The following is a 15,937-nucleotide window of genomic DNA, read 5'->3' as shown; positions in this document are numbered from 1 at the left end:
TGAGTATCTCTACCTGCTCTCATGGTAGATCAATACACGTCTCCCTTGCCCCTAGCTAGAATACACATATATCTACCTCACCACCTACCTGACTGAAAGTCCAAGATAAACATGTGACAACAAGAAGACCAGTATCGCCCCCGCCATCTGCAGTTGAATATCCACAGTGAAATGAGCTCAACAAGCTGCTCTCCGGCGCTACCATCGCTCAGGGAGGCGTCCTGCCCAATATCTTGGCCATGCTACAGCCCAAGAAGAAGGCGCAATAATACGGCGGCTCCACTTTCTCCCCTTCAGACTCAGTGGATGGACGACGTTTTTCTTCAATATATATTTTTTTATCATTATCATTTCCGTATCATAATCCATATCTGTATAAGCGCCCTTGAGGTAGTATTTTACGAAAATGGCGCTATATAAATCATCCAAAATTATTATTATTATTTAACAACCTTTTGATTAGTAAATTTTTAATGAAATCTTTCAATTCAATTAAATTTTTAATTCAATTTATTTAGTTCAATTAATATAAACATTACAAACTATAAAAAATTTAAATCGTATACATCAAAATAAAATATATGCAAGAATTATTGCTAAAGGTGTAGAAGAATCCCGCTTCGGAAGACTCCTTCGGACACATGGAACAGATCAATATCCAATGTGATATTTTTCAACATAGCGGTAGCTCTTCCTACAGGCATAACCATTGGCAGGTTGGTCCTGTGTATAGGAATGTGAAACAATCTATGCCGACGCTGTCTTAGGTAACTATCGGGAACATACAGACCAATGCTCCGGATAATTTCAAGATTATCGATCATACCGCACAACAATCGAGAAAAAATTGTAATCAAATACACATTCCTTCTAGTCTCTAAACTATTGTAGCCAAGCATACCCTGGAGAAACTCGGTCGGGTAGAGCCAAGGATCATAGCCGTACTCTCTCATGTAGAGATAGCTCGGAAACTTCTTTTAAATTTTATCATAAAACATTGTTTGTTCAGTAAACCTGTAACTTACTATTTAATTGTGTTTCATCATCAATAGATGGTGTTGGTAGTCCAAATTCTGACAAAATCTGAAAATATTAGAGAAATAATAACTATACCCCAAACGTGGAGCCAAACACTAGATGACTGAAATTTGACATTTTTTCACCAGGCAACACATGAACTGACAGATGTATAACAAATGACAAGGATATGTTTGGAAGAATTTATTCATTTCAAAAATGAATTGTTAATTTTTAATTAATGTTTTACTTAGTAAATACCACTATTTCTTAAAATCTACTGTGACACGTTTTTCGATGCATTCCGCATCATTCTCAAACACCGAAACACATGTCGCAGTAGATTTTAAGAAATAGTGGTATTTACTAAGTAAAACATCAATTAAAAATGGATAGATTTTACCACAAAGTGACTGCCGAATCAATTAATGAAATGAATTGTTAAGCCTACTTAAGGAAATTGACCAATAGTGATATTTCTAACTTCATTTGTTATATACAGACCTTTTTGTAATTACCGGGCAGTATTTGAAGATTTTTAATTTAAGTTTTACTTAGTAAATACCACTTTTTGTTAAAATTTATTGTTAAACATGTTTCGATGAATCATTTTCAAACACCGTATGCTGCAGAATGCATCGAAACATGTGTCACAGTGTATTTTAAGAAATAGTGGTATGTACTAAGTAAAATATAAATTAAAAATGGATAGATTTTAGCACAAAGTGACTGCCAAATCAATTATAAAAGTATTTAAATTGGTAAGCCCGTCTAATTATCTTGTTTTGTTCCAGAAATCCAAGTAAGAGCTGCCTCTGCGTGGATTTACAAGTTTGGTTAATTTGTCCCGAGGTGCCATCGGCCTCCACCACCCGTCACCCGTCTAGCCCTGAACACTTTGTGTGAATGTGTGCGTGCGCGCCCCATCGAGGCACTGTCGCTCCGTGCAAACACTAATAACTATATCTCTACATGACATAGGTACCACTCACAATCATATTTATGTGTCCATCAAATCGCTAACTTTAGTTTGGTATGTGTGAATTGAACGTTCAGTATTAAGCGCAATGGTTGTATTCTAATAATCCTTAGTGCATAATCCTTAGTGCAAGCGTCCAGTGCTGAAATTGTAATCTTCGATCAATTCTTTCCCAGCAGGTCTAAATACTAACGACATACGCAAGTATGCTTTTCGATCAGCTAGACAAGGATTATGTTTTCATAAAATGATTATGGCGTTACAACAATTGTGATTTTTTTAAATGTACATTTTTTAATACTTAACGTTCAACTATATTTATAAATATATTATATTTATTCAATATTACCCAGGACTGTTACCTGAAGCGGAGGGCTGATCACCTTTCCTTCATGTGTAAACGATCAACATAACACTGCGTTTATATGACGCAGTGCCCTATGCACCATTGGGGTGCGGATAAGGGTTTTATTATTATTATTAACGTTCAACTATAGTAAGCAAAATATGTATAAATATAATATTTCACCTTGCCAATGTAATTTTTCTGACAAACTTCATTCATCCTTTAATTTAGATTAAAATTTATATGTAAAACATGAAAATATGACTTGAAAGTCAATCTGAAGTTATATTTATTATATAAAACATATATGTGTCTAATAATTGTGCTTTATTTTTTTTATTTGCAAAAGATTCGATACAAACCTGCCAAATTGTAATGTTTCTGGAAGTTTACGTCAAAAAAGTCTTCGCACAATTTTTAATGATTTATTTGTTTGTTTAATTATCGGTGTCGTTTATTACGAGGTTATTGATAGATCTCTTGTTATGTAATTGATCAGTTACGATAGTATGTTCATTTTTATTAAATCGCTTAAATAAAGTTTACACTGTAGTCCCTCCTGCACATTTATTTGCGGATGAGATATTTTGGAACATTGTCTCAGCGTAGATGAAACTTTTCAAAATTGTACAATTCAGTAGAGGCAAATTATTTAGTAATACTATTCAAATATTCCTTTAATCCATCTAATCCCGCCAATATTGAGGGACTACTTTGAATGGTTGATCATTGGTGTATATTATAATGGGCGATGTTTTATCACTAGTTATTAGAGATGCAATGAATAACGGTTAAATAATTAATATGATTTTAATATAGTCCGAAATAAGCAGTTTAATGTTTGTTTTACGTAGTAATGAATTTGTAATTTGTAATCAGTAACTTCAATCAGTATTAAAAAGAGAATGGGTATCTTGATGCTTTCCTTCATTTGCTCACGTATATGTGACAATATAAAATATCCATACATGAATTTGTAGATGTACTTGTTTCACTCTTGCAGATATCCCATTTTGAGCAGCACGTACTGTACCTACATATTTTGTCTTTTCACGGTTGACTCGATGGTAGTAAACACAGAGCAAACGTATTGATTATGTACTTATCTATAACTATGGCGCAACTCTCTTGTAAGGTAGCGAGAGCTTACTCCTACAAACAATCAATGTTCTCATAGAATTTTTGTTCAAATGATTGATCACTTTTACATATAATATTTTTCCTTTGATGCATAAATTAATGCTTTTCGAGGTGCATACTAGATTTTGTATACAGTAGTACTCTGTATACCTCCACTTTGGTATGGGCCAACTTGATGTATGTCCTGTTTGATCTCATTTTTTGTTGTTGGTATAAAGCCGAGCAGAAATTCGGAATTCTAAGCATTTAGAATGCAAAGCATACTTTATGCATATAAAATAATGTGCGTGGATTTCATGCATTCCGAATTTCAAAAGAGGAAAATGAAAATCGAAAAAGTCCATTCCCTGACAGACTTAGACCTTTGTTTGAAATTTGAGTCTAATATATCATGGTACAATTTCCCGTTTATTTCTTATGGAAATTTTGTTTGTATATATATTTCTTGGTATAGGTCCAAGATCTGGAAAGGATTATGAAAGTAAACTTGGGCTAACTTTTTATTATGTTTTATAATACAGAGGTATTTCTGCTTGTCGCTCTTTGCCTAATACCTTTCATTTCTCATCCCAAACTGTATTTAATCCATCCTATGTATAGGGTACTAAAACGTTGACTATTGCATCTCTATTAAAAAAAATACTTTAGAAATTAAAATAATTAAGTTTGTTCAACATTATTCGTCAGCAATGCTAATTTAACCATTCTAACTTTTAGTTTCCTTACGAATTAGTTTAAAATATTTTTTCCTAGTATTAAACCTGTACAGTTAAAATATAATCTCCTAGCTTGAATATTTTTTACAGATATATACGTTTCTACTTGTTATATTCCCTTGTTTATATCCCGAGATAAGATTGGTAATCAATATTACTCCGCGCGTATTATTTATTATGCAGTAAAGATTAAATGAAATTATTGTTTTATTACCTATATAAGTATCAATGAGAACAATTCAGTTTTTTATTTACGTTTATATAACGTTTTTATGCCTAGGATTTTAACACTGAAAGATTGTTTTTTTTTTTATCTGTCAGTCAGTTCTGCTTATAATTGCTTAAAACATTTTGAGGGCACATACAGGCATTAACAAAACAATGTGTCAACAAACCATAGCTCCAAATCAATTTAAAACATCCACAGTGTATTTATTATTCTTAGTTGTCGAAATGGGTAACATCTTTCGATATTTACTTAAATTAATTCAAAGTAACTGCCATCTTTTGTGCCTTTTTATAAACCCACCTTTATGACAAAAAAAATATAGCATTATGAATAATTATTTTCAACACTTTATTTAATTATTTTTACGAATAATTGTGCAGTATAGATGCAAAATTTCCATCGTCTTATTATGTTTTATTTCTTAATTAGAGTCATGTTTGGTCATGTAGGTTTGGGCACCTGCAAATAAAAGTTGAACAAATGACAAACAGATTTACGATGCAAAAGTGTCTGGAAGTAGAAGCCCGGTAGGGTTGAGGATACGATGGAGTACACTGGGTCATTAAAAGCGCACAAGTATGAATGTGGAAGAGGAAAAGCATGTCTGCAAAGACAGATACTGTGGCGGTCTATCCTCTCTGCCTGCCCCTACTGTGATTGTTAAATGCAATGGTATTATTCAACTTAGTTATCGGTTATATTGGAAATATAATGGTTTTTGGATGTGAATTTGCATCTATACTGTATGATTTGCGGTTGTATTGTCTTATAAGAGCTTCGGTATGGAAATAAATGAGTTACTATTTGACCTAAAGTTATGTAATTCTTCTTTTTAATCCGAGTCTTAACGATGCATTAAGCACTACTCTAGGTGTAAATCACACAAAGGTGAGGTGATCATTCTTATGCTTCATGTCAGTCTAAGATAAACAAACGCAGTTACTATTGGTCTCGTCGGGAATTAAACCCATGTTTTTGACTACCAATCAAGTAAACTAATTGATGTGTTATGCCTATTTTTAATAATACGCACTTTGTGTTGTCAATTAAGATGAAGACTTTGTCTCTTGAAATGCTTTTTATTTTTCAAATTCCAATCTCGACAGTTATAAAAGCAAAGATAAGTATTATATTTGAAGCATAAATTCTGCTGTTTTGTATTTTGTTTGAATTAAATAATAACTTTATTAAACCATTGTTAATAGAAAAGGGAATAACTGTCTACTGGTTTCAAAATAACCAATCTCTGAAGCTTTTATAGCGTGTGGTATTGCTCAGTTTAACCGAACAATATGTATTCTATCTTCCTTCATCAAATGGGTAAGAGGGATTGAAACACAGTGTGTATGTATTTTCAAGTATACATATTTTTTGTACCAGATTGTTTCTGATTTATTTGGCTGGATATACCTTTAGATATTTAGGATATCGCATTTATTACTTTCTTTGGTGCTACAAAAATATTGATTTAAAATTTTTAATTTGTTTGTAACACAAAATTAAACAATGTAATTAGAATAACTGAAACTCTAGAAAACTATAATACATAGTAACTGTATGTAGATATATGTACTGTAGAAAGGGGCCACTTGAACTTTGATGTGTTAGTTGAGCCCTGTACAAAAAAAATGTTGTACTGGGCTCAAGTAACACATCAAAAAATATATAAGTATTGTGACAATAAGTGTCACCTGTCAGGGAAACAATGAATCATGTCGATAGGTTCATTATTGTTGACCAAATACAGATTTATTTATTTTTTTGTACTGAGCTCAAGTAACACATCAAAGTTCAAGCCCCATTCTACGGTATTTGACAGGATGAAAATCATAGGGGCTAATGTAAATTATTTATTTTATTTTATTACCATTAACACAATCGCCGTGTTTCTGTATGGAATATTAATTATATTAATGAACATTTTTTTCATAAATGTCAAAATGCCATTTGATGAACCCCTATGGTTTTCAGACTGCCATTTCAAGGTATTAATTTAAATATTATTAATCTCTAGGAGTCAATTTTTTTCTTGTATTATTAGCTATGTATATATTCACAGCTAAATTCACTTAAATTCAAATAATAGTTTGAAGATGGTTTGAATTTTTAACTGAAATTGACTCCCTGCGATAATTAATATTTTATTTTCTTGAAAACTGCTTAAAAAGGGCGGAATTAAAAATTATTTACTAATCTTAAAAAGCTTTTAAACGGAGAGCAGACACTATTACATATTTATTAAAATCTTAATTTTTTCTCAGTATTAAGAAAAATAATATTAAAAAATCTTTCAATATTTATTATTTGAATGTTTCATTGACATAAATTTCACTGCCATTTATGAATTAAAAATTAGCTTTGAAATCACAAAAATGATTCATCATCCATTTTTAATGTGAACTATTTTGTGTGGGAAGACAATATTTCAGTTTAAGGACAAAACTCTTCTGAATAGTGGCCCAGATTTCAATTCTATTCACAGAGATAATGGTGTGTGCCACACTACACCAAATGATGTCCTCGAATTGCTGCAATTCATGTGATGGCTCTTGGATTCTCGACGCTGTAATTTTTAAAATCTGCCTTGCATAACATCTTCACTGAATATATTTCTAAAATCTGTAATGGGAGATCCAGGCTACCTTATTTACACGATGAGTTCTACCTTCAAACCAAGGATGTATTCATAAATCAAATTGTTTTATTTTAAAATCGCAAGGAATTTTAAAAAATGTTTATAATTATTTTGTAGTACATAAATATAAACATATCTTTTGGGAGACCTCCCAAATATTCCTAAATGTAGATTTTAAAACAACATTATGCAAACTAAGTGTTTTGTAACAACGTAAGCATTTTTACTGCAATGTTGCTGTCATTGCATTTTGTATAATTTTATAAAATTATAATACAAGTAAAAGTAATACTAAAATGCTTTTTTCACAATAATCATCGTCGCCATTCAACATGTGTTTTTTTTTAGATACATATCTTCGTTAATACTGCCTATTGCTTACTGGATATTGTGTTCATCTCTTTAAAGGCCTTTATCCACAGACTGAGATTCTATCTTAGAATTCATGTGATCTCTGATACCTATGGCCGTCCTATGGGTCTGATCACCTCTGTGGGTGGAGGCCTTAACTTGTGGCGACAGAATATTTACTATTTAATTTGTAGCATTCTTAATAATGAATCTAATCTGTTTTTATCAGTTTTAAATGTTAGTAAATGTATAATATGTACTTGGATGTCTATGGAAATATCTAAGCGTGCGTATATCTAATTATCGAAAACAGTTCTTTCGGAACATATTTTTTCTATTAATGTATGTCAATCTTGTTGTATAAAAAAATGAAATATAATATGCTTCGTCGAAAAGAATTCTTACATGTACGTTTTTATTTTGATTAAATATTGTGGCATTAAAAGAGGTAGGCATTCTGCGAAAACTGACCGAGTAAAAAAGATGTTGAAATAATTTATAATAACCGAATACATACTTCATTCTTTCTGATTAACAAATTTAAGTTCAGAAAAAGGTTCAACTTTAAACTTAAATATTCAATATTTGAGACCATTTTACTCTTTAAATGAGTTTTCTCAATATGCTCACAATAAATGTGTATTTTTTTCTAATTTTTGAGAACTCCACCATATTGAGAGACGTTTCTATTCCGAATGGTTATACACAATGCTTCCAGTGGTTGTTTAAAAGTCTTCTTGAAAATCTAAGTTCAGGGAACGGAGTATTTGATAAAACTATCGTTATGTTGGATTTGCGTAATGCAATTTCCGATAACATAATTGTGCTTTGTTTTATTATTATTATGTATATTTTTCAACCTTTTGCCATTAGGCAATTCGTTTTCTGTCAGTTTTCGAAATAATCTATCAAAAACAATGTTATTTGTGATGGTATAATTATATTAATTTGAGAATTGCCAGATGGCCGATAGTTGAACATTGTACATAATGAGAAATGAATAATTTTAACATAGGCTTTATATTATAATATTGTTTATTATTCACATGTCAAATAAATTTATATTATAACGAATATTAAATAAATTTGTGTAAAAAATGTGAAAAATTGTTTTATTTACTAGCGTAACTTTCAGGTATAGTACAAACTCCAATATTTCACTTAAACATCTAGTATAGCAGAGGAGTATGGTAACGGCCTAAGAATGCTGAGAAAATTATCAGCACCATAAATGCTCATTATTTCTTAAATGGAGGCACCAAATTTGAAATATGAGTATATTTATTAATATTTAAAAAATAAAAAATCATATACAATATATATATATATATATATATATATATATATATATATATATATATATATTTTGCTGTTTTTATTGCTGTTGCGCATTTTTAATTCTTTTCCCGTATTTTTATTTAGTATTTTCGACAAAATATTTTTTTTAAATGTCAAAATTTTGTACGAAAAAATGCTTCAAAAAATCTTTTAAATTCCATTTTAATCTAAACTATAAGTGGATACTTTCTAATTTATCCGAAACATATCCGTCCTTGAGGTAATGGCACTTTATAAATTATCCAAAATTGTTATTTAAAAAAAATAATTAAGAGGTCTACCCACAGTGTAAAATTATAAAGCTGCGTATCCACTACGTAGCAAACAATGTGGATATATTAATGTGCTCCGTCAACAGAGATCCATTTCAGTTAATTTACACAATGCGTTTTTGCGGGTATTGCAATCAAAAATATTTCCACTAGAGAAGTTATAAATACACGAAGTGTTACAAGTTCGCTAACGCAGTGGATATCCATTTTAACACTGTTCCATTGATCTCAACCTTTTCCTTTACCATGCACTGCTGTTAAACTACACCATATTTAGATAAATAAAAAAAAGTAATTTAGTGTTGCAAGCATAGATTGTATAATAGTATTACGTGGCTCGGGTATAGATAGTAATAACTCGTAATTAGGATGCAATCGGTTTATTGAACAGGTCGCCATGACAGTATAATGACAAGTGTATGCAGTCTTCCCTGCCTCAATCTCATAAGGGATAACGTAAACATTCCCCGCGTACACCCCGCCCTGCCCCTAGCGGGCGCTTGGGGTCATAGTTCATGTTGCTAGAATTATTGCGCCGTAAAATTAGCATGAATGCCATTTTACATGATGAAATGGAAGTTTGAAAATACAACAAAACTGTAGTCAAAAAATATAAATATTATTATAAAATAAATATGTAAAACCTATGTCTTATTACAATCACAAAATTATTTTTCATAATCACTCTCATCAGAAATTATCAGAAATTTTTTTAATCTCGAAGTTAGTTGGAACTCCTCTTCACTAGTTATTTCTCCACAATTACAAGTTATCTAAAATTGTTGCAATTATCTGCCTGTTTCCATATCGCAATTCTTTTAAGGAATATAGAATTTCTATAGAATTTATAGAATTATTATTATTTTTATAGAATTTCTCTATAAGGAGCTTAAGATCTTTACAATTTTCTTATAAATTTTCCGCTGCATACCACTTAAGGATCATTTTCAACTACAATTTTTTTTTTAAAGTTAAAGTTACTTTTTGCGGATCTATTAAATTAATATCAGCAACCGGTGCAACATTAAAAATATTTTAGAGATCATCGACGTAATTGGAATTGGAGATATTTAGTAGCTCAATTAGTTCTTCCTCGTTGAAAGTTTGTTCTTCAAATGGTTTCCGAACATCATCAATGTACATATCGCTCACTCCTTTCAAGAAGGTCATAAATCAAAAATTGACAATTTTCAGTTGTGCATGTTTTCGGTATGCCCAGAAAATGTACTATATCCCAGTTAAAGAAGCATATGATTAACTTAATATGTACCCGCTACAGGGCAGAAAGTGTTGTTTTTGCATTTTGAAGAAAAGGTATTGTTTAATATATTTAATATTTTTCAAATGAGAAAAACCTTTCAGGTTTTACCTAAAAAGATCTGTTGCACAGTAAAAAGTTCAATAAGTGGCTTGATATTTATTTTTAGTACATTGTATTATATTTTTAAAGTTTAACAACGTTTTCCTGAAAAATCAAGTTTTTTGATTTATGACGTTCTTGAAAGGAGTGAACGATATCTGAAAATCCATCCCTCCTAAATTAGAAGCAACATAAATTATTCTGTTATATTCTGCATCCTGAAATGGGACAAACTTTCCTCTCTGAACCATTTGTTTTAATTCCTTGCAAGCCAAATATTATTTTTTTGGAATGCTTGTCCTATGTAGTATGCCTTAAATGTTAAAATGATTCATTGATCAATTTCATACAATTTGGAGGAAAAAATACAATTTTTACATCAGGATGATTAAACTATCTACTAGGAATTCCCATTACCGAAAATGAACTTCAATTTAACAAAATCGTGTTATATCAGAACCGTGTAATATGGGAACCGAGTACCGTGTTATATTAAGTTGTACCTGTATATATTAAATTTGTCAACGTGGTACTTAACAATTCTCGGTCCCCCAAAATTTAAAAAAAAATCTCAGTACAACATTCCAATTGGAAAAAAATCTTTTGTTCTCTGCTCCACATACTGTTGTAATAGATACGAGTGACAACAATGTAAGCTTGGAATTTAAAAAAATAATACTAATGATGAAAAAAATGTCGAATAACATCCGACATGGGACCTAAGAGCAAAAAATCGATGTCGAATGAGATTTGACATTGGACCAGTAAGGGTTAAACTCCGCGGTAACGGAGGCCGCAAGCTTTGCCATTTTATTTTTGAGATTGAAACCACTATTGATGTCACGAATTGCTCGTTTATTATTGAAATTAAAATATAGATAGTTAGTTTAACTTTTTATATCTCATTTGAATAAGGTATTCATCGTATTCAAAGGCCATATAAAAAGTTATGTAATTTTTAGTCAATGCCAAAAATGAGGAAAAAGAAAATTATCCATTGCAAGCACCTTTCATTATGAGTGGAAATAAAGTACAAGAAAAGTTAATACAAGATGATAAGATCTGAGAGAGTCGCGGTGTTGATAGACGTTAGAATTCCATAAAAAGATGGAATTCTAACTAGAATTCTCTAGATTTACATAAAAAAAAAATCGTAAAATTCACCATTCGTAGAGGAACCAATCTTAACATAACAATTTCTCTAATTGATTCGGCAGTCACTTTGTGGTAAAAATCCATCCATTTTTGATTAATTTTTTACTTAGTAAATACCACTATTTCTTAAAATCTACTGTGACACGTGTTTCGATGCAATCCGCATCATTTTGCGTATTTGAAAATGAGGCGGAATGCATCGAAACACGTGTCACAGTAGATTTTAAGAAATAGTGGTATTTACTAAGTAAAACTTTAATTAAAAATAGCAATTTCTTTCTATAATCTAAAGTCCTACAAATTATGGAAGAATAACAATAATCTCGCTAGACGTTTTACTAAGTAGCATATGTTCATGCGTTATCAATTATTTCCGGCTTCTGCGTAAATATAATCGTGGCATTCTGAAAATATCTGTGTTTGTGTTCCTAATTAAAATAAAACATTATTTCTTCATTCAAACCAAATAAGTTTCTTTATTTTATACTTTATTTTGTAAATGATAAAACAAAAATATAAAAATAATAATAATAAAATACTGTTAGTATGTGTCGTAATATCAGAGTTAATAATTGCTCATATCGTCTTTATAGCAATTCTTATCTACTCGAGGAAAAAACTGAATCCTAATATTTGGAGTCTATTAACAACTTACTTGAGATAATTTAAGTACAACATTCTCAATTGTTTTTTCAATACTATTCCAATTATACAATAAATAATTTTTAAATCTGCTTTAAGGTGTTTAATTTACAAAATAAATGTTTTAAAAACCCTTTATATCAGTTTAAAAAGTTAAAAGCATAAAAATGAAATAGGGTATTTTTATTAACTTTTTAAACGTTTTTTTTATCTCGAATAGAAAAACCCTCATAACTTTTTTTCTAAATGTCAAAATTACAGTTTCGTTGATGTAAAGTATACATAAAGCTTTACGTATAAAGCGTTAAATTGAATAATGTGTTAGAATGATCTTAAAAAATAAATAAATGTCTTTGTGTTTAAAAGGTTATATTTTTTACGGATTCGGCTATTTCTGTTGCCGGGAGTGTATATCCGGAAAGCCTTTCAACAAAATATGTGCGTTTCACGCGTTTTTAAGTCACAAAACAGCACAGCAGCAATCTCCAATCTCTCAATGATATTTTCGATTAACAAAAGCATCGTTTATAAGGGAGAAAAATTAATCAGAAAAAAATACCGAAACGCCCATACTTCGGTATTTTTCTCATACCGAACACCTGGCAACACTGCTTAGGACCCGTCATTGGCTTGTTTGATTGTTCGCTTTACACGCTGCGTAACATTCACCATTATACCATGAATGGCAAATAACGAATGACGAATTTCGAAAAGTTTTTTTTATCTTAAAACTTGTTGGGTTGAAATTAGGAGTGTACTTTTAATTTTAATTTCACTCGATAAATACCACTATTTCTTAAAAATCTATTATGACACGTCTTTCGAAGCATCGCGCGTTGTTTGAAAATGATGCGAGATGCATTGAAACACGTGTCACAATACATTTTTAAAAATCGTGGTATTTATCAAGTGAAAATTAAACGAAAAATGGATAGCTATGATTGAGATACCACAAGGTGAGTGCCGATTCAATTTATGAAATTTAATTTTCTATTTTTATGTATTGATACTTTTTGTTAATATCTTATCAACATTTTCATCGAATTCAATTAATGAGCCTTTTGTAATAACAACATCTACATTAGGGTGGGCCGATGACGTTTTTTTGCGAATTCAGCAGCAAAAGCGGTCTAAAAAGTTGCATTTTGGTTTGCACATAACGAGAAAAATATTCAAAAAAATATTCGATACTACTTTTGGCCCTCAACCAGAGCTCAAAGTTTTCGGAAAAGCCATTTTTTGCGCTTTACCAGCTGTCATTTCGTAATTTAGTAATAAAGACAGTCTAATTAAATGTTACGATATGTAATATACTTTACTTAAAAAGCAAATAAAGGCAAAAGTTGCACTTTACGTTGTTATAAATAGGTAGCGTTGTTTTAGTAAGTCATTATATCCATCAGTATTCGGCCGGCGCGCGGCGCTCTAAGGTATCGGTTGCGCTGTTGCTTAAGTTAAAAAATATCTAAACAAACGATTAAAGTTATTTTAAATACATTTTTATGTAAATTAAAACCGAAATGAGTTCATCTAAACCCTGTATAAAATAATATTAGATTTTGGTTTTTAGCCTCTTTTATTTTTGGAATTTTTCTCGAACCGGTTTCAAAAAGAACTTTGTTATCTTCAGGGATAGACATGAACATGTATATTCCAGAAGACAACAAGGTTTTTGCCGAAACCAGTTGGAGAAAAGTACCAATAATGGATGTGGTTAAAAACAAAGTTCTAGTTTTACTTTGTAAAGCTTTATAAAATAAGCTGCAAAATATCTGCCAAAAATATTTAAGAAATAATCTAAACCCGCTACTAACATAGATGTAGTGAGGTAGGTTGTCCCATATTTGGCGCACCATCAGGTCACATTGTAGAAATGATAGAAAAATGATGATAGGCACTATTGACTAAAATTAATCTTCAAAAATTAATCGAAAAAACAGCCGAACTTCAAAAACAAATCGAAAAATTATCGATTATCAAAACAAGGTTACATCACCTTTGTCTAAATTTAAAAAGAAGAAATATTTACAGGAAACTACAGAATCAGTGAGCTTAAAATCATTCCCTGAACCCTCATCGTCCAAGAGGAAAACTTTGCAACTTCCTGCTATAACAAGTGTGTGTAAACAATTTGGTTTTTCTTACTGATAGGCTGCAACTTTGACTTTTGTTTTTCTAAAAGACTACAAGCCATACTACACCAATATTTGGCACTGGCAAATATATTTCAGATTCAATCGTCAATGATTTTTTGAGTAACAGTTTGGAGCTTGAAAATATTCAATGCCTAAGCTGCGATGGGATTGTATTTAATACGGGCTGGAAAATGAAGCCATTCGGCATATAGAATAAATATAGAATATACGATTACAGTGGTTTATTTGTCAATTACCTAAATTCTAATGAATTACCATTTTGACATTTATTTACCCATGATGGTCCCACATCTGGTCTTCGGGGAAATTCTAATCCGACTGGAAATTCTAAGCTTTAGGTTTTGTGAATGATTATCTATTTTAGATTTTTTACTGTACCTGTAAACCTACAACATACTCTAAGCTGGGACCATCTGTGTCAATTTATTACTATTAAACATTGTTCACCTGAAATCGTAAACCAACAACCATTTATTTTAAAATACAAAAATAATTGTCAAAATTTACGCTTTAGTGTGGTAAATTGTAAAAAGAACACCATAGGATAGTGCAAATTATTTAATTGAAATAATAAGTTTGGGGATGATTTAAAATCAAAAAAGATCCTGTCATTCAAAGGAATGCTTTTTTGTTCATCCTATAAACTCAGTTTCAACATTGTTATCGGATACCAGAAGCTATATTGGGACCTAAATTTGAGAAGAATCATCGAAACTCGGAAGAAGACAGATGCTAACCTTAAGGTTATTTAAGTTACCAAAGCTCAATTTTCAAGCTACCAACTCCATAAAAATAATAATTAGGGTTAAATCATAAGTTACACAACCACCAATCTTAATTAAAATATCGGACAGCTTTTAAGAGATGATTTTAATAAATCGAAGATCAGTTTTTACTATATCCTCCATCCCTTGTCACCATTTTTACGCAGCGTTTCACCTTGTGAAACGCTGCGTAAAAATGGTGACAGAAGCCTCGATAACAGTAACTAGCCAGAAAGTAAAAGATGGTGTTATACGAACGAAAATAATGTACAGGACTAAAATACTATCATTCTATAGTAAGAAACAGTATGAATCGTAAAAATAACTTTTATTTTCGAACTCTGCTTTATTTAGAAAAATCTGTGAATTCCGTCATTTTTATGATTTGAAATATAAATATAAAGCCAATTTCAAAAAAATATTCTTGCGGACTGACTTTTCTTTTAATACATTTTTTCTTATACCATAAAAGAGAAATTTATAAATTTTTTTTTTCTTGCTGAATGACTTTTCTTTTAATATATATTTTTTTCTTATAAACGTGAAATTTCATATTTTGTGGGAATTGAGAATTTCGCTGAAATATATCAAAATGTAAAAATATTAATCTTGGTTGATTTGTCGTTTTTAATTAACATAATGTTATTATAATAATTTTAATTGTTTGTTAAGATAATCTTTAACTTATGCTTAATCACAATTAAATTTCTAACACATTTTAAAAGTACCGGGATCTAAGAAAAAACACGGAGAGCGCAACCTATCCCTTTGAGCGCCGCGCGCCGGCTTAATACTGATGGAAACAATGGCTTACTAAAACAACGCTACTGATTTATT

The 15,937-nt window shown here is 30.7% G+C and overlaps 1 protein-coding gene across 1 annotated transcript in view; it reads left to right on the top strand.

The window, feature by feature from the left end:
- The window catches only part of Rac1 (ras-related protein Rac1), a 54,310-nt gene extending 49,722 nt beyond the window's left edge, over positions 1 to 4,588 (top strand). The window contains exon 6 of the mRNA XM_088267580.1: positions 1,812 to 4,588. The gene's annotated coding sequence lies outside the window, so the exon portion shown is untranslated. The remainder of the gene's footprint in view (positions 1 to 1,811) is intronic.
- The last annotated feature ends 11,349 nt before the right edge of the window (positions 4,589 to 15,937 follow it).

The sequence above is a fragment of the Brachycentrus maculatus genome, unplaced genomic scaffold (genome assembly GCF_059751285.1).
Source record: "Brachycentrus maculatus isolate JH-2025_06_01 unplaced genomic scaffold, ASM5975128v1 h1tg000299l, whole genome shotgun sequence".
Taxonomy (NCBI): Eukaryota; Metazoa; Arthropoda; class Insecta; order Trichoptera; family Brachycentridae; genus Brachycentrus; species Brachycentrus maculatus.
Note: the sequence above shows the minus strand (reverse complement) of the source record. Positions and strands in the feature narration are given on the sequence as shown.